Source organism: Nipponia nippon, unplaced genomic scaffold, assembly GCF_047370975.1.
Source record: "Nipponia nippon isolate SJK-2023a ecotype South Korea unplaced genomic scaffold, ASM4737097v1 scaffold_34, whole genome shotgun sequence".
Classification (NCBI taxonomy): domain Eukaryota; kingdom Metazoa; phylum Chordata; class Aves; order Pelecaniformes; family Threskiornithidae; genus Nipponia; species Nipponia nippon.
The window spans coordinates 3,595,136-3,614,672 of NW_028262352.1; the positions used below are offsets into that span (position 1 = coordinate 3,595,136).

The 19,537-nt window shown below is 48.1% G+C and overlaps 1 long non-coding RNA gene and 1 pseudogene across 4 annotated transcripts in view; both read left to right on the forward strand.

The window, feature by feature from the left end:
• The first annotated feature begins 9,404 nt into the window (after nt 1-9,404).
• Nucleotides 9,405-11,665, forward strand: LOC148054112 (uncharacterized; annotated as a pseudogene).
• A 4,443-nt stretch (nt 11,666-16,108) lies between these two features.
• Nucleotides 16,109-19,537, forward strand: part of LOC148054113 (uncharacterized) — a 46,688-nt gene continuing 43,259 nt past the window's right edge. For 2 of the 4 annotated variants that reach the window (XR_015707663.1, XR_015707666.1), the window contains exon 1: nt 16,109-16,287. This is a non-coding gene — a long non-coding RNA (uncharacterized LOC148054113). The remainder of the gene's footprint in view (nt 16,288-19,537) is intronic. The other 2 variants (XR_015707664.1, XR_015707667.1) reach the window with 2 other exon arrangements.

Consider the following 19,537-nt stretch of genomic DNA (forward strand, 5'->3'; position numbering starts at 1 on the left):
TCTCCCTAGATGCTGTCAGTGCTCCACAGACCTTCGCAAACTGTTAGTACTATGAGTGCAACTCACCTATTAGTAGTTTGTAAACACCCTTTTTCCCTTGGCACAAATCTGAACTCAGCACTGGATTCATTCAGGGATATAGAGAATAACAAGCACAATACTGTACCAGAAAACTGTGGTGGGTTAACCTTGGCTGGCTGCCACCAAGGCGCTGTCTCACTCCCCTTCCTCATCAGGGCAGGGGAAGAAAATAAGAAAATAAGCTCGTGGGTTGAGGTAAGGACAGGGAGGTCACTTACCAATTATTATCACAGGCAAAACAAGCAACAGTCTTAGATATCCCAAGATCTGTTTCCTCCTTTTATCACCCAAGGTGGTAAACTCATGTACATAGAAGTACCCAGTCTGAGTATACATTTAATAGACTCTTTACAGTTTTTTGCCCATGAAACTAAGCAGCCTTCCCCAAGCACTGGGAATTGTGGACTGCAAAAGTTATCCCCCTCATTTTTTCGACACTGCTGAAAATCAAACTCATAGAATCATAGAATATCCTGAGTTGGAAGGGACCCATGAGGATCATCAACTCCAACTCCTGATTCCACACAGGGACACCTAAAAGATAAACCATATATCTAAGAGCGTTGTCCAAACACTTCTTGAACACCAACAGGCTTGGGGCCATGAACACTTCCCTGGGGAGCTCTTTCCAGTGCTTGACCACCTTCTCAGTGAAGAAAGGTTGTGAGCAGATGTTTATGAATGGAGTTTTCATAGTAGATAAAATTGTGAGAAGGAGACAGATATCTGTGTATCGCATAACAGAAGATGGTCATGAAACAATCAAGGGGACATTTTACCGTGAAGAACTTCAAGAACTGAATTGTGTCGAGGACATAATCTACAAAATTGAGATCATCATCACAGCAAAAGGGAAAGAAAGGAAGGAAGGAAGAAACGTCTGCTGGTGAAGTGGCATGGCAGGTCCCAGAAACTTAAGAGCTGGATAGAAGCCTCTCAAGTCCAGGACATCTAGTGATTGGCAGTGGAGTGGGAGGAAATAGAAGGATGGCAGATGGGTGTTTCTACATCACGCTACCCAGCAATGCCAGCGCCAGAATCCTCCCACAGAATCCCAGCTTGAAGCTTACCATAAAACTGGTGAGGCCCCTGGAGCTCTCAGGCAAGTAGGAGGTAGGGCTTGTGGAAATACAGTACACACACAGCTGGAATAACCTCAGTGAAGATGCCATATTTAAAATAGCACTGCAGGGTAAGACATGGAAGTATACTTTGCAGAAAGGCTTTTACCATCTATCTCCATGTTGATGGAACGTATGAACCATCTTATTAACGCCCACAACAAAGCTTCAGCCGTTGAATCTCCAGCAATAGGTCTGGTTTATGATGCACCATAAGGAAATCCCCATCCCAAGTTTGTTCAACAGACTTTTAAAAGGGGGTGTGTCTCTAAACTTGCCTTTTAAGTTTATTTAGTTTAATTACTTTCTGTTCACATTTAAACTTTAATTTTTAATAATTTTTATGGTTATATATACACACCTGTATATAGAGTATCTATCTACTTGTGTGTGTGTATAGATATAAAAAAATATGTTCTACATCTATGTATAAATAATATATATAACGTGCAAATATACAAGATGTATAGATACATGGAAATGTATATGTTTTTATATGTGAGCACTTTGGGGTCCAAAAGAAATGGGCAGTCAATCAGAGGATGCTCTGAGATCACATGGGTATACCAGTGTCAAAAATGGCAACCAGCCAATCGCAGGGCAACACAGAAACACTTGGATTCATGACATTGTCTAAAAAAGTGGCCTTAGCTTATGTAGTAGGAGTGGAGCTTCCAGGTCTGACGTAGACATACAAACAACAATGTCTACGTAGACATAGACAGACAACCCTGCAGATGCCAAGGTCAGTGAAGAAGGAGGGGGAGGAGGCACTTCAGGCGCTGGAGCAGAGATTCCCCTGCAGCCTGTGGAGAAGAAAATGGTGATGCAGGTTGTCCCCCTGCAGCCCATGGAGAGCCCATGCTGGAGCAAGCTCCTGGCAGGAACTACGACCTGTGGAGAGGAGCCCATGCAGGAACAGGTTTTCTGGCAGGACCTGTGACCCCATGGGGGACCCATGCTGGAGTAGTCAGTTCCTGAAGGACTGCAGCCCATAGGAAGGACTGTATTGTGTGGGAGGGACCCCACACGAGAGCAGGGGAAGAGCATGAGAAGGAAGGAGTGGCAGAGATAAAGCATTATGAACTGACTGCAATCCCCATCCCCCTGTGCTGCTTTGGAGGAGGTAGAAGAGTCAGGAGTGAAGGTGAGCCTGGGAAGAAGGGAGGGGTGGGAGGAAGGTGTTTTTTAGATTTGTTCTTATTTCTCACTGTCCTACTTTGTTACAATAAATTGGCAATAAATTAAATTAATTTCCCCAAGTCGTGTGTGTTTTGCCCATGACGGTAATTGGTAAGTCCTTATCTCGACCCACAAGCCTTTTGCCGTATTTTCTCTCCTATTTCTTTCTGTCCTATTGATGGAGGGGAGCGATAGAGTGGCTTGGTGGGCACCTGGTGAACAGCCGAGGTCAACCCACCAGAGAGAGCTAGCTGTAAGACTGTTATGGGATGCAGGCTTGTGCTATATGTGTTTTCTTCTCCTTTGGTCATTGGTAACATTATAGGACATTGGGAAAAGCTCCAACTAAGCGAGGAGGGAGAAGACAGAAATGTACTGTGAAGTGCTTGCATTCCTGCCCAGGTCTGCAGCAGTCAAAGAAAGGAGAAGGGGTATAGAAAGGAGAGCAGTGTTCAAGGGGAAAAAAAAGATAGAGGCTGGAGAAGCCTGACTGGTGATCGGCACCCCTCATACCCTGTTAATAAAGTTTCTCTGTGCATGGGTTAAATTCATTGTTCAGTGTTTTATTTTGTGCATGTGCGTAGTAGTGGTGTGTCGGTAGACGTGGCATAGATTAATTTTATTAAAAGACATTTATAGTGTTCTGGAGGAGGCAGGAAGCTCTGGAGGTTTTAGAAGAAACAAGGTGAGTGTGGCAGAGGTGGATGCTCCATGGCAGGCAGACTTGGTGGATAGGCAACAGTTTTCCAAACACAACAATGGTGTTAAGTACTTCTTAACAGTGATTGACAGACACATTATCAAAGCATGTCTGGGCCATTGGTCTAAAAGGCAAAATGGTGTAGCAAACACTACACATCAAGGTTATCCCCCTAGATCTCCAGCCGACCCGGGCTTTATACCCCCAGCAGTAGGTGTGTCATGTTATAAGGGGCGGAGACAAGGGAGGGTCGACCCTTAACTCTTTCCGTACAGCACGTGATCTTCCGGTCGCCAGCCCTTATCTTTACTACATTTCCCCCTCCCTTAGCTCCAGTAGTTCTGGATCTTGCTGGGGAAGCTGCGTGTAAAATAATCGATATATGGTAAGACTTATACAGACACGCATCCGTTACGTTCATAGATTTTGCCCAGTCCAGCCAGTAGTTCGTCGCGGCTCCCTCATTACTCCCCCACACCATCAGGATGCATAGGGAAATGGTAACCTGTCAAGATAAGACTCAATAGATTGATTAATGTCTATACGGTCGAATATTTCGACTGGGTACCCATTCTAGCGTCCCTTTCTCGGTTTGCACACACGCATACCCACGTCCCAAGCAACGGAGGGAATAAGGGCCCCCCATTCACGGGTTTGCAGGTTCCGTACTTGAACCAAAGGGTAAGGCCCTTCGTTCTCATCGAGCCGGAAATGTGCCTGGGTTGCAGTCTGGGTTTTATAGGTGTTCCCTCGAATGGTATGATTTAAGGTAATTAGTGCCGTCGTCAACAGACGCTGTGCCCGAAATAAGGGAGGGTCAAGGGGAGGGGGAACCCCTGTTCCTGGGCTTATCTTTTCCCCCTCCCTAAGTCGGTCGAGTAACTCTTTTAATGTGCGGTGCGCGCGTTCTACAATGCTTTGGCCCGTACTGTTATAGGGAATGCCATGACTCAACTGAATATCCCAGCGCGCGCAAAAGTCCTTTGTCTTCTTGCTGACATATGCCGCTCCATTATCTGTTTTAATTTTTTGTGGGATGCCAAGTTGCGCCATACAGTCCTGCCAATGTAAAATAACTGAGAGAGCATTTTGTTTAGTATGCATAGTCGCTAAAATAACTCCACTGCAGGTATCAACTGTGACATGCAGATACTTACGTGGATTAAAGGGTTCATAAATCGTAACATCAGACTGCCATATTTGGTTGGGCTGCAACCCTCGAGGGTTTACCCCTGCCTCCCAGAGGGGACCTTTGGAACACACAGGACAAGCAGCAATCACAGAGCGAGCATCTTGCAACGTAATGCCAGCGAGCCTAGCTAAACCGCGAGCTCCACAGTGGAGGAGCTCATGCAGGCGGAAAGCTCGCCTTAGGTTAGAAGTTTCTTCAACCGCCAGTACGCTCTTTGCTAAGCTGTCCGCTATTTCATTCCCAGCAGAAAGAAAACTCGGTATGGAACTATGACTATTAACATGGATAGGACAGACAGGAGCGGTTCTCATTTGCAGTGCGGTGAGCAACATTCCGGCAATCTCTGACGTTGCCCCAAGTGCCCATCGGCACTTCTTCAGTAACTTATATACATAGCAAGAGTCTGTGATTAGATCCAAGGCCTCTTCGGGCCATTGAGTGAGAGCCATCCATACCGCTTTGGCCTCAAGATACTGCACGGATTGCCCTTGATCTTGATAACTAATGTGGGTCCACTGACCATCCTCCTGCCATGTAACGACAGCTTTCCCAGTAATCGATGACGCGTCGGTAAAAACTGTGCGGCCTCCGGTGGGTTGTTCAACTATGGCACTAGCTGGCAAAAAATGGAGTACCTGGATTATCTCCCCACAGGGGTGTGGTCTTAGACCTTCAATACGACCCGTAAATTCAGCTATCGCCTCTTGCAGGAGCCCCACTTGTGGAAGTACCAACTCCCACTGTGCCAAAGAACAGGGCAATGCGATGACCTCCGGGTCCTTCCCTGTTAAGTGTTGAGTTTGCCTCCGACAGCGGAGAATAAGCTGGGATAATAATGTTGGCCAAGAAATTAAAGCCGTCTTTGGTTTGCCTTGATACAACCAAGCAAAAGGCCAGCCTTTTTCACCATTATTTTGAATTAGTAAACCATGGCCAGCGGTATCGGTCATGTAAATCAGGGCAGTGACCGGTTGTTCAGGTGTAAATCGAGCGAGACCCCAATGCTGGGCTCGCTCCATAATTGTCCTAAGAATCTCCTGATGGTTTCTTGAAAGAGTCCTTGGAGCTAGGGGGAATCTCCTCCTTTCAGGAGTTGATATAAGGTAGTCATTTCTGCCTCAGATATTGGAATAAAGTTTCTAAGCCACAATAGTTGTCCAATTAATTTTTGTGCCTCATGGAGTGTTGTCACTGTAGTCCGAATTTCAAATGATTGTGCTGTCACGCTTCGTGGCCTCAGTTGAGTACCTAAATACTTTACTGCACGCCCTACCTGTGTTTTCCGAGGCTCAATGTGTAACCCATGTCGCTCCAAACTGACTATCAGCTGCACGCGTGCCTTTTCCAGTAACTCCTCTTGGTTGGACGCCAATAACACGTCATCCATGTAATGGAAAATGATGACCGTAGGGAAATTTTCTCGAATAGGGCGTATCGCAGCAGCTACAGCAATTTGACACAAGACTGGTGAGTTTTTCATGCCCTGGGGTAACACCTTCCATTGATATCTGGCGCACGGGTGTTGATTGTTAGGCTCAGGAACAGTAAAGGCAAAGCGTACTCTATCTTCTTCATGCAAGGGAACACTAAAAAAGCAATCTCTAATATCTATAACCACTATTTGATAGTCAGGTGGAATCATGGCCGGAGAAGGGAGGCCCGCTTGTAGCGGACCCATGTCTTGTATACATGCATTAACTGCGCGTAGATCATGTAGCAGTCGCCACGCTCCCGATTTTTTCTTTATCACAAAAACGGGGGTGTTCCAGGGACTTGTAGAGGGTTCGATGTGTCCTGCGTCAAGTTCTCGTTGTACCAATTGTCGAACAGCCGCCCTCTTTTCCTCTGTCAATGGCCACTGCTCTACCCACACTGGTTTATCTGTCAACCAGGTGAGTTTTAATGGGCGGACACAGGCAGTGGCCATTATGATAAATTTGTACGCAGCACTATATTCATCTTCTGCAAGCAACATCGTCCCAAGATGACAATGGGTAACTCAGCAATGACAGGGTTACACCATGCTACCCTAGCTTGTCCGGATTCCGGATCCTTCAACATAATTTGCATTGGGTTCCTGCTTTGATGCGAGGTCTGCATGCCTCCCACGCCTTGCAGCGAACCTCTCGGTTCGAGTGGCCAATCATCTGGCCATAGATGTGATGGGATTACTGTAACGTCCGCTCCTGTATCCAAAAGGGCTCTTAACACGAGGCGTGGTGTTCCCCCCAACTCTGGGAGCCATGGGGTAACTATAATATCTACTTCTGGTCGTGTGGTCATGTTTAGGGTGAGTGCCACATACGGCGAGGCTCTATCCCCAGCCTCCTCTATTGCGCGCTCCCATCTCCCCAAGGCAGCTGAGTTGGATATTGCATCATTGGGACCGCAGGCGACTGTGCTGGTCCCGGGGAAGGAGAGACTCCCTGTGCCATACATTGCGCTGCTGTCGTCGGGCCTGTTGAGCTGATCACTGGGGCAGGTGGGGATGGCACGGCCCTCAGCCATCCCCTCTTCTCGTTTCCCCAGCCTGGTCTCCTTTGCTGACTCCCCGCTTTGCACTGTCGAGCTCTGTGGCCTAGTCGCCCACAGCGCCAGCATCGTAGGTCTCTCTCTCCTTCCCCTGTTCCGGGGGTGTTTATTTTTGAAGGGCATTGTCGCGCCATGTGTCCTTGCCCCCCACACTTACGGCACATAAGTCGTGCGCCGCGGTAGGCCGCATGGACTGCGGCCACTACCGGTTGCATACTTTGCGCCTGCTCCTGTTCCAGCACATAACGAATCATCTGTGAAAGCGTGGTCCCTATGGGTAACTGTCTTAGCAACACTGCAGTTTGTGGGTTTGCTTGCGTACGTGCACAGTCAAGCAATATTGCCTCCTTAGCCTGCTCAGGAAGTCGAGCAACCTGGAGCGCCGCTTGCAGCCGGTCTAAAAACTTTGTGAAGGGCTCACTTAACGATTGCCGTATTTGGACCCATGGAGGCTCCCTTTTATCAAGAGCTGCGATGATGCGTATTGCTTCCTGGGCAGCTTTCGAAGATGCAGCAAAATCGCGCCCCCGCATTCGCTGAGCCTGTGCCTGAGGAGTTGCGAACTGCCCTTCACCCATCAGCTGCTCTAAAGTCACTCCTGCCATGGGATGGTTGGCCTGTTGCGCCTCAATAACAACTTGGGTGCACCGATTCCTCCACTCCTCCCTAAACAATACCATCATCGAGGGGGTCAATACGGCCCGCATCAACTGAATGATATCAAAAGGTGCAAGCGGCGTTGCAAAAACACAGTCTAATAGGACTTGGGTCTCTGGGGAATTTAATCCATGACTTTTCACCGTTGTGACCAATTCTTTCACCAACTTTGCATCTAACGGTTGCCACTCATATCCTCCACCTGGGGCTGCTCGGATAGGAAATGCTTGAATCGGAGGGGCCTGGAATCGCACTCCTTCCAAGACACAATTTTTTGCAATCATCTGCCAATCTGTCCCGTTTGCCCTCTCTTTCGGCATTCCCCCTGGCATAAGACTTTCCGCATTTGCCACCACCCCTCTCAATCGGCTGATCAATGCCTCGAGTTCCCTTGAAACCTCGTTAGTCCGTCTCGGAAGCGGGGGCGGATGAGCAACAATCGAGGATCCCTCGTCACCCCCTTCGCCCTCACTGCTATCAGAGCTCATGGGGTAATCGTGTACAGGCTCCCTCCACTGTGAGGGAATACCACTTTGATTTCCCATTGCCCTAGGGATAGGGGTTCCCTCTGGTGGCTCAGGTATCACTGACAGTGCCGGGGGAGCCCTACCACCCCCTCGATGTCCTGCGCTCCGCTCTCTGTGTGTCCAGCACTCGTCGATCACTGGGATACAATGGGGCGTCCTCAGGTGTTTTGCCTTCTTTTTCTCCTTCCCGCCATCTTCCTTCACGTAGTTCACGATACTGCTGGGATCCCACATCAGCCCCCGGGACCCAATCCAGCAACCTATCAGTCAGCTCCCTTTCCACACATTGTTGCAACTCGCCCCAGGGGTATTGAGGAAGTGGCAGATCCGCTGGTGCAGGAGGTGCCGAAGGTTCCGTGGGCGGCCGCTCTAAACTCCCCACTTGTATCGGGAACACCTTTCCCGACTCCTTTGTTCCCGCTGCACCATAGTCTCCCTGCACCTCCCCTTCCTCCGTTGGCTCAGCCCCCAGTAACAACGGTTCCGTCTGTGTCCCACAGGCCACTCCTTCCCAGCCAGCCTGGGTCCCCTCCGAAACTAAACTTGTTGGCTTTTCGTTCCCAGGAGATTCCTGCCCCATCAGCACACCACGTGCAGCAGGTCGGCGCCGCCTTGCCGCAAACCCCCGCTTGAGCACCCTTGTCGTTACCGACTTTAGTACCTTTATGAGTTCCGCGAGCTCCATCGCTGTTGCCTGATCACGTCGGGGTCACCACTGTGTAGCAAACACTACACATCAAGGTTATCCCCCTAGATCTCCAGCCGACCCGGGCTTTATACCCCCAGCAGTAGGTGTGTCATGTTATAAGGGGCGGAGACAAGGGAGGGTCGACCCTTAACTCTTTCCGTACAGCACGTGATCTTCCGGTCGCCAGCCCTTATCTTTACTACAAAATGGGTTCTGAAATAGCTGGAGATTTTAAAACCATTTTTAGTAGGGGGCCCATGCCTCAGAAGTTACAGATAGACTGAAGAAATAAATTTCTAAGCAAGCCTTTAAAGAAGCATTTAAAGCAGTATGATGTTTACTGCTTTGTTACTAATAATGAAGTAAAAGTCTCTGCTTATAGAGGGTTTAAAGAGGATGCTCGAAACAAAGATATTTTGCAGCACGTGACGCTCTTGACTACATTGATGTGTTGTTGGAGTTTATAAAGAGCTATAGCCGTAGCTTTCACAGAAGTGTCAGAACCAGGCCTGTGGATGTGAACTCTTTAAACTCTGCGAGGGTTTGGAAAAATGTATGTGGGGGCGTATTTAAAATGAGAGAATCTGCACCTCTGCTCAGAAAGGGAGACCAGGTGGAGGTGCTCAACACAGCTCAAAATGGATGAAAAGCCTTACACTGTATCCTACAACAGAGGACCTAGCACAGTGGGCAGGCACGTGGCAGTGGGCAGGTGTGCGGCAGCATGGTGACCACCCAGTGAAAAGCGGTGTCCTCTGCTTCTCCTGAGCTTCTAGCACCCAGTAGAACCAATGCAGCCACACAGACAGAGCTCCTGTCAGAGCATGCGACCACCCAGGCTTCAGACTGCGGGGGGTGTGCGCAAGGATATTCCTGGAGATATAGAGGGTGATAGCAAGCAAGCCTGTGGGAGGTGTGACCAGGTAGATGAACTACTCTGCCTGGTGGCTTCAGGAGGAGGTGGGCTGACTGAGGAGCATCCGAGAGTCTGAGAAGGAGACCAACCAATGGAGCTGTGCTCTGCCATCTCTGGTACACACGTGCCAACTCAGCATGGCCACTACGGAGGTAGGTCCAAGATCTGTTTTGTGCCAGGAGGAAGGCAGCGTTACAAGGGATAGGGAGGAGTGGAAGCAGGTTACTGCACGGAGCTGTAAGAGGAACCCCTCCTTACCCTCTCAGCTACCTTTACAGAATAGGTATGAGGCTCTGGGTATGGTAGACAAAGTGCGTAATGAGATAGGAGGAACCTGTGCAAGCACCGTCACCAAGGTCAACCAACCCCTCGCAACAAGACCTGCATTAAGACCAGTGCCAAGAAGAAACAACGGCGAGTTATGGTCGTAGGTGACTCCCTCCTGAGCAGAATGGAGGCACCCATTTGCAGATCGGACCCTCTTTTCAGGGAAGTTTGCTGCCTCCCTGGGGCCCGAATCAGGGATGTCACCAGATGACTGATGAGCTTAGTACAGCCTTTGGACTATTACCCACTCTGGCTCTTTCATGTGGGTACTAATGACGTTGCAACAAGAAGTCCAAGGTTGATCAAAAGAGATTTCAGGGCCCTGGGAAGAATGCTAAAAGATTTGGGAGCACAGGCAGTGTTTTCCTCAATCCTCCCAGTAATGGGGAGAGACTTTGGAAGAAGCAAGCGTGCCCATGACGTCAATACCTGGCTCCAGGACTGGTGCCTCTGCCAGAACTTTGGTTTTTATAACCATGGAAGAGTGAGTCTTTGAGGCACAAGGTATGCTGGGGCCTGACAGGATCCACCTGTTCCTTCCCGATGGGGGAAAAGCTTCTTTGCTCGTAAGCTGGCGGGACTGATTGAGAAGGCTTTAAACTAGAATCGATGGGGGAAGGGGATACCAACAGGAGAGCTGAAGGTAAGCCAAGGGTTGGTATGGCATTGCCTGAGGGTGGCAATGCTAATGGGAGCATTTACGCTGCTCCGGAGGGCTTAGGAGCCCATCTGAAATGCTTGTACACCAACACACACGGTATGAGAAACAAACAGGATGAACCGGAAGGCAGTGGTCAGTTCTCAGAGCTATGATGTCATTGGTATTAGTGAGACTTGGTGGAATGAGTCCCACGACTGGAGTGCTGGGATGGAGGGCTATAGGCTGTTCAGGAAGGATAGGCAGGGCAGGCGAGGCAGAGGAGTTGCACTGTATGCAAGGGAGAGGTTTGATTGTACAGCCCTTACAGTTAGCGGTGATGTGGTGGAGAGCCTCTGGGTGAGGATTAGGGGGATGGAAAACAAAGGAGATGTTGCAGTGGGTGTCTACTGCCCAGCCAGGATGATAGCACTGATGAGTTACTCTATAGGCAATTAGGAGAAATCTCTGGATCGGTAGCCCTTGTCCTTACGGGAGATTCCAACTTCCCAGACATCAACTGGGAATACCATACTGCTGTGCCAAGCAGGTCTGGGAAATTCCTGAAGTATGTTGAAGATAATGTCTTGTCACAAGTACTCTGTGAGCCAACTAGGAAAGAGGCCCTCCTAGGCTTGTTGTTTGTGAATAGAGAAGGACTCGTGGGAGATGTGATGGTAGGTGGCTGTCTTGGCCACAATGATCACAAAATGGTTGAGTTTAAAATTTTCAGTGTAATGAGAAAAAAGGACAGCAGAGTTGCTACCCTGGACTTCAAGAGAGCAAACTTTAAGCTATTCGGGGAGCTACTTAGCAGAGTCCCCTGGGAATCTGCTTTTGAAGGCTTAGGAGTCCACGAGTGCTGGTCAGTTTTTAAGAACCACCTTTTAGAAGCACAGGAGCAGGCAATTCCAGTGTGTCAGAAGTCAAGCAAGCGGGGCAGAAGACCAGCTTGGCTGAAGAGGGAACTCCTCAAGGAGCTCAAGAGGAAAAAGAAACTGTATGATCTCTGGGAGCAAGGTCAGGCTTTGCAGGAAGATTCCAGAGCCATGGTTCGTATACGCAGGGAGAAGACATGAAAGGCCAAAGCTGAACTAGAGTTGAAACTGGCCAGTGTTGTGTCAGACAACAAGAAGGGCTTTTTAAGTACCTTAATAGCAAGAGGAGTTCTAAGGAAAACATTGGACTGATATTTGTTGAAGATGGTCACCTGACAAATAGGAATGAAGAAAAAGCGGAGGCATTCAATGCTTTTTTTTTTTGCCTCAGTCTTTAATAATACTGATAGATCTTGGGCTGCCCGGTCCCCTGAGTCAGAGGACCACGAGTGTGGGAACAGTGACTTTCCATTTGTGGACACTGAAATTGTAAGGGACCAGCTGTATCAGCTGAATGTTCGTAAATCCATGGGGCCTGATGGGATTCATCCCAGAGTACTGAAGGAGCTAGCGGCTGTTACAGCAGGACCCCTCTTGATCATCAACTAAAGGTCTTGGGAGATCCCCGCTGACTGGAAGCTAGCCAATGTTATTCCACTTTACAAGAAGGGCGTGAGGGAAGACCCGAGGACCTACAGACCTGTTAGTCTAACCTCAGTACCTGGAAAAATTATGGAGAAGATCATCCTGGGTGCTATTGAAAGGCATTTAAAGAACAGTGCGATCATCAGGCACAGTCTTTCAAGTTGTCCAGCTGTGAGATGAGCAGGTACACGGTGCACTGGGTGAAGAACTGGCTGAAGGGCAGAGCTCAAAGTGTTGTAGAGAATGGGGCTACATCTGGCTGGCGGCCAGTCACCAGTGGCGTTCCTCAGGACTCAATTCTAGGGCCAGTTCTGTTCAATATTTTTATCAGTGATCTGGATGCAGGAGTTGAATGCACCCTTAGTAAGTTTGCTGATGATACTAAACTGGGAGGTGCTGTTGACTCTTTCAAGGGACAAGAGGCCTTGCAGAGGGATCTGGATAGATTGGAGCAATTGGGCAATGAATGCTAGATTCTGCACCTGGGACGGAGTAACACCAGACACAAGTATAGTTTGGGAGAGGAGGGGCTGGAGAGCAGCCCTGCAGAAAGGGATCTAGGGGTGCTGGTCGACAACAGGCTCAATATGAGTCAGCAGTGTGCCCTGGCAGCCAAGAGGGCAAACCGCATCCTGGGGTGCGTCAAACACAGTATAACCAGCCGGTCAAAAGAGGTGATTATCCCGCTGTATTTAGTACTAGTGTGGCCTCACCTTGGGTACTGTGGGCAGTTCTGAGCCCCACAATTTAAAAAGGATGCTAAGGTCCTTGAATGCGTCCAGAGGAGGGCAACAAAGCTGGTGAAAGGGCTGGAAGACATGTCCTTTGAGGAGTGGCCAGGGACTTGTCTAGTTTGGAGAAGACAGGCTCCCTGGTTCCACTGCCTATGGATTTCCTTTTTACGCTTTAGTTTGACCAGGAGGTCCTTACTAGACAAGACCAGGGCTTGTCTAGTTTGGAGAAAAGGAGGCTGAGGGGCGACCTCATTGCTCTCTACAGCTTCCTGAGGAAGGGAAGGTGAGACGGAGGTGCTGATCTCTTCTCCCTGGTATCCTGTGACGGGATGCGTGGGAATGGCTCAAAGCTGCATCAGGGGAGGTTTAGACTGGACATTAGGAAGCATTTCTTTACCAAGAGGGTGGTTAAACACTGGAACAGTTCCTAGAGAGGTGGTCGATGCCCCATGCCTGTCAGTGTTTAACCAGTGTCCTGGTTTCGGCTGGGATAGAGTTAATTTTCTTCCTAGTAGCTTGTAATAGTGCTGTGTTTTGGATTTAGCATGAGAATAATGTTGATAACACACTGATGTTTTAGTTGTTGCTAAGTAGTGCTTACACTAGTCAAGGACTTCTCAGCTTCCCCTGCTCTGCCAGGTGCACAAGAAGCTGGGAGGGGGCACAGCCAGGACAGCTGACCCAGACTGGCCAAAGGGCTGTTCCATACCGTATGACGTCATGCTCAGTATATAAGCTGGGGGAGTTGGCCAGGGGGCAGTGATCACTGCATGGGGACAGGCTGGGCATCAGTCAGCGGGTGGTGAGCAGTTGCATTGTGCATCACTTGTTTTGTATATTCTTTTATCATCATCATTATTATTAATATTATTAATTTCTCTTGCTCTGCTGTCCTATTAAACTGTCTTTATCTCAACCCATGGGTTTTACTTTTTTTTTTTTTTTTTCCTCCAATTGTCTCCTCCATCCCAACGGAGGATGAGGGAGGGTGAGCGAGCGGCTGTGTGGTGCTCAGTTGCCAACTGGGGTTAAACCATGATAGAGGCATGTGGACAATGCCCTTAATAATATGCTTTAATGCTTCATCCGCCCTGAGGTGGTCAGGCAGTTGGACTAGATGATTGTTGTAGGTCACTTCCAACTGAAATAGTCTCTCGTCTCTCTCCTCTCGTCTCTTCTCTCTACATATACACACTACAAGTCACTATGAATTACAATTGCTTGTGCTCCCCACCCATGTTGAATTTGTGCAACTGCATCATTAAGGTGATGTTGCCAGCCGTGATATGGGGAGGCAGTTGTTGAGATTTTGGACTCACTGGTCCAAGTGCGAATTCATAGTTGAGTTTTAAGAAGTCCATTCAATTGGTCAATAACATCATTGTACTGAGGATGATAAGGGATGTGGAAAATCCACCTAATTCCTCAAGCTTCAGCCAATCTCTGTATATCTTTACTTTGAAAATGTGATCCATTGTCTGATTGAAACTCAGAGGGTAGGGGTAGGTGTGTAAACCATTGTTCTAATCCAAAAATTATGTATTTTGCGCTAGCTTGAAGGCACAGATAGGCCATACCTAAACCGCTGATAATCTCTACCCTGGTTAAAATGTATTCCCATTTAATTGGAGTTCAGGGTAGTGGTCCTAAAAAGTCACAAGGACCACAAGTATTTACCTTCCCTCAAATTGGCCCATTGTTGCCCAGTCAAAAATTTGGCTCAGGCTTCTGCACGGAAAGGGCAGCTAACTACAAAGTCTAGGCATTGTACTTTGGAGTTGAGCCACCCTTGGAGGCCAACCTGTCGCTATAAATTCAGGGCACCTGTATGTCCTAAGCAGTCACGTAGCCAACCCAGCATCTTGTGAACAGACGTGGAGAGAGTATATATGTTATGTGAAAGAACAATGTAACTGTTCTTTATAGGTTCTTTAGTCAAGTGATCTACTTCATGGTTCCACCTGGATCCTAGATCTGTGCATTTCGTATGTGCTGATACATGCCTTATTTGAAGAGTATTCCCATCATCCTGCTTCGCTCTAGCTATTAAATAGAGCTGTTCCCACAGTTCTTTCCCCAGACTTCCCATCCTTCAACTTTCCAGTATGGGAGCCAATACTGCATAGGAATGAGTATATATTGTGCCAACACCCCATTTGGCAGCTAACGCTACCACCTGGAGCTCAGCCAATTGAACTAATCCCTCTGTCTCTTTTGTTTCAGATGTCCTGTCCAAGGGGTGCTAGAGGGCAGTCCTTCCCTTCCATTCTCCTTTAACCATTTTAGCTGATCCATCTGTAAAACAGACATTAGACCAAACCTTGCTATCCTTTTGTAAATCAGATGGGGGTAGCACATTTTGAATGGGTGAGGGCAGCATATCAAGGGGTGGCTTGGCACCCCCTTGCCATCAGATATTGTACTCTACCAATTTCCCTGTAAGTCCCGTTTTCCCCTCAACCTAGTCGCAATGTGCTATGTATATTACCATCCCCTGGATTTTACTGGAGTGTGCAATTCCCTGAGGACTCTCCGATTCTTTTGAGGATGGGGAACGGGGTCTGTATTTCTAAGGGTACATCTAATGTGATGGGTTCATTATCTAATAGGGCTACATAAGTAGCCAGCAGCGATTTTTCCCAGGGTGAATAATGTGATTGTGAACCTTGCCACCCCTTTGACCCAAACAGTATGGGAGTTAATTGGGCCTTATCGGGAGCTTGTTGCCACAATCCCCATTGATATCCTTTTTCTTTTCTGCGAGTCCTATATGCAAGCTAAAGGAGGCCCCTGGTATTATTTGGCTCATAGCCTGATATTCTAAAACATTGCATATTAATAAACAAAGTGTCTCTTCATGAGGAACTGTCCGTTCCCAGGTAGCATGCTTCTTCAACAGATTGTATGAAGGTCGAGCAATTATACTAAACCCTGGAATATGGGCTTGCCAGAATCCTGAAGTTCCTAGGGCTTGTCGGAGCTCCTTCTTACTGGAGGGTGAGCTCAACTCGGATATTTGCTGCAAGATATCAGAGGGAATACGCTGCCTGTCACTTTGCCAAGTTATGCCTAAAAACTGAACCGTTTGGCTAGGTCCCTGTTGTTCAGCTCCAGGGATAGTAATTCCCTTATTTTCCAGATGGACTAGGATGCGATCACGCGTTATTACAAAATTATCACTAGGAAAGCAAATATATAATATATATGTTACATATATTTGGTTTATTCTTGTATATTACAAGTTATTACAGAATACCAACTAGTGAAGTGAGTATATACTTTACCTGTGTGCACACCTATAAATTTATTATGTGAGGTGTTACTGGTATGACATTCACCAAACTGCTCCCAGGAGTAGGCTAATCGATGACGGAAAGTCTCTCTTCAAGGATGATACACGTCACAGCGTCTGGAAGATCTCGTGCAGAGAAGCTCTTGCAGAGAGACTCTTGCAGAGAAGCTCATTTTGGGTAGGTAGCAAGTTACTTTTTATATCTTGTTGGTGTAGATGCATAACGGGGCATGGGACATCGGTTCCTGGAATAGTTGTTGCTGACTCCTGTTTTCCTGGAAGGTCAGTTCGTTATCACAGTTTCTTTGTCCTGCACCCATCAGGGTGTCTTTGTCCTGCCAACTACTCCCCATTAAGGAGGTTTGGCTGAGCTTATCAAGGATGTCTCGGGGCTCTCTGCCAAGGAGTGCTCTAGCCCGGTGTACAGGGGGGGTTTCCTGAACCTGGGAAGCGGAGAACCCGGCCAGGAGCCCGCAGCTCACGCACCCACCACGACTAATGCAGCTTAGGTGAGTAGGCTGAGGAGTATGGGGGGGGAGGAGAGGGAGGGGGGGGAGAGAGAGAGGTTACTGGAATTGCACCCTACCTTCCCTGGGACAGGCCTGTCAGGCCGACAGGACGCATGATACGGAGGATTCCCTATCCTCTCTCCATCCAGCAGAATGCAGTGACTTAAGGGATAGGGGGCAATGGTGACAAGTTCCTGCCAGGTGCAGCAGGTGCATCTCCTCTGTGACTACCTCACCTTCCCAGGTGCCCTTGCATAATAGGTATGAGGCTCTGCAAGTGGAACAAAACAATAAGGATGATGGTTCATCTAGATTGGAAGTGTCTCCAAGGTTAAGTCAGCCTATGCACTGGAGACTGCTGCCCTTTTGCTTTCTGATCGGTGATAGCAACACTTTGACTTTATTAATAAACCTTGTGTATGTTCAGTTGTCTGAAGTACTCTCTAACTTGATCTTTCTCTACTGTGGGTAATGCTTTACTCCCCCTAGACTCTGCCAGTAGACTCAGAGACCTGAGGGAAAACTTTACCAATGAAAACTGAGGCAAGGAAATTGAGTACCTCAGTCTCTTCCACATCCTCATTCACTAGGTCCCCTGCCCCATTGAGTTGGAGCCCACGTTTTTTCTTAGTGTTTCTTTTACTGCCAATATACTTAGAGAAGCCCTTCTTGTTGCACTTCACATCCCTCACTAGTTCCAACTCTAGCTAAGCTTTGGTTATTTTAATTCCATCCCTGTGTACTTGGGTAATGTCTATATTCCTCTTGGGTAGCTCGTTCTCCACGTCCAACTTCTGTGTACTTCCTTTTTGCATTTGAGTTCAGTCAGGAGTTCCCTGTTCATCCATGCTGGCCCTCTGCCACACCTGCTAGACTTCCTGCATGTCAGAATAGACTGTTCTTGTGCTTTGAGGAGATTCTCCTCTGAGATCAACCAGCCCCTTTGCTCTCCAGGGCAGTCTTCCATGGGAGCCTGTCAAGCCGATGCCTAAGTAAGCTGAAATTTGCTCTCCTGAAGTCCAAGAATGTGATTCTACTGTTTGCCTTGTTTCCTCGTCTCGGGATCTTGAACTCCACTATCTCATGGTTGCTGCAGCCAAGGCTGCCCTCAGTCTTCACATCCCCAGCCAGCTCTTCCTTGTTTCTGAGTAACAGATACAGCAGAGCATCTCCCCTAGTTGGCTCTTTGGTCATCTGAAGGGAATGAGACACGGACTCCGCATATGAGTTTAGGCGAAGACAAGCGAAGACACTTTATTTTTACAATCTATCCCTTTTATAATATGCTCTAGTGTTCACGAGCAAGCAAAACTTATTTCATTGGTTACTGTCTTGCGTCCACGTGTCTCTTCAGTGTTACTTATTGGTTCTTCAAGCTGGTGCACGCAAATTCCTCTTTCAGGCATGTATCCAATCTCATCCTTATTTTTCTGCCTCTAAGTTTCACAAACTTGTTTGTAACAAGCCTCAAGGCCACAGCTGCATTCCTGCGAACCTGTAACAAGCCTCAAGGCCACAGCTGCATCTCGTCAAAGTAAAACACAATCTCATTTATTCCTACAGTCATCTACATCAAGAAATTCTTTGGCACACTCAAGAAGTCTCCTGGATTGCTTGCACCCAGCCATATTGCCTTTCCAGCAGATATCAGGGTGTTTACAGTCCCCCATGAGTACCAGGGCCTGTACACATGAAGACTCCTTTAAACAACTGGAGGAAACCTCATCTACTTCTTGATCAGGTGGTGTGTTGGATTAGCTTTGGCTAAGGGCCAAACTCCCACCCAGCTGTTCACTCACTCCATCTCCTCAGCAGGACAGGGGGAGAAAATAGGATGAGAAAGCTCATGGGTTGAGAGAAAGACAGGGAGATTGCTTACCAGTTACTGTCGTGGGCAAAACAGACTCAAGTTGGGGAAAATTAATTTAATTTATTGCCATTTAAAATAGAGTAGGGTAGTGAGTTCTCTACAGGCTGCAGTATGTGTCAGGAAAATCTGCTCTGGTGTGGGGTCTTCCACAGGCTGCAGGGAATATCTGCTGTGGTGCCATGGAGCACCTCTTTCCCCTCCTTCTCTGACCTTAGTGTTCCCTTTGCTGTTTCTCACTCTTCTTGTTCCCTCTTTCTCTCTCTGTCTGGTGTGGTTTTTTGCACTTTCTTAAATATGTTTTCACAGAGGTGCCACAAACTTCACTGATGGACTCAGCTTTGGCCTGTGGTGGGTCTGTTGCCGAGCCAGATGGAACCAGCTGTGTCTGGCACGGGGCAGACCCTTACCTCTTCCCACAGAGGCCACCCCTGCTACCAAAACCTTGCCATATATACCCAATACAGGTGGTCTGTAGCAGACACCCACCATCATGTTATCTGTGTTGAGAGCTTCTGAATAAGGATTGGCAGACAGGCCAACTGGTTTATCACTTGCTCCAAGGCAAAGCTCCATGAATTCTAGCCACGTGTTTGCATAGAGCACAACCCCTATTCTTCACCTTTTTGGCCTTACTTTCCTTTGCACCTCTTTCAGAAGGGGAAAAGGGTTTTTGCCCAGGAGCTAGCAGGGCTGATTGATAGAGCTTTAAACTAGATTGGAAAGGGGGAAAGGGACAATACCTGGCTAGTCAGCGACGAGCGACGGGATGGCACACCAAAGTTCGAGGAGCTGCGTGCTAGTGAGATTCCTCAGGCAGTTCCATGAGGCAACGGGCACAATGAACCGCACTTGAAGTGTTTCTACACAAATGCACGCAGCCTGAGGAACAAGCAAAAGGAGCTAGATGCCTTGGCCCAGTCCCAGAGATATGACATCATAGGCGTAAGCGAAACCTGGTGGGGTGAGTCCTGTGACTGGTGTGCCGTGATGGATGGTTACAGGCTCTTCAGGAGGGATAGGCAGGGCAGGCAAGGCGGCGGGGTGGCATT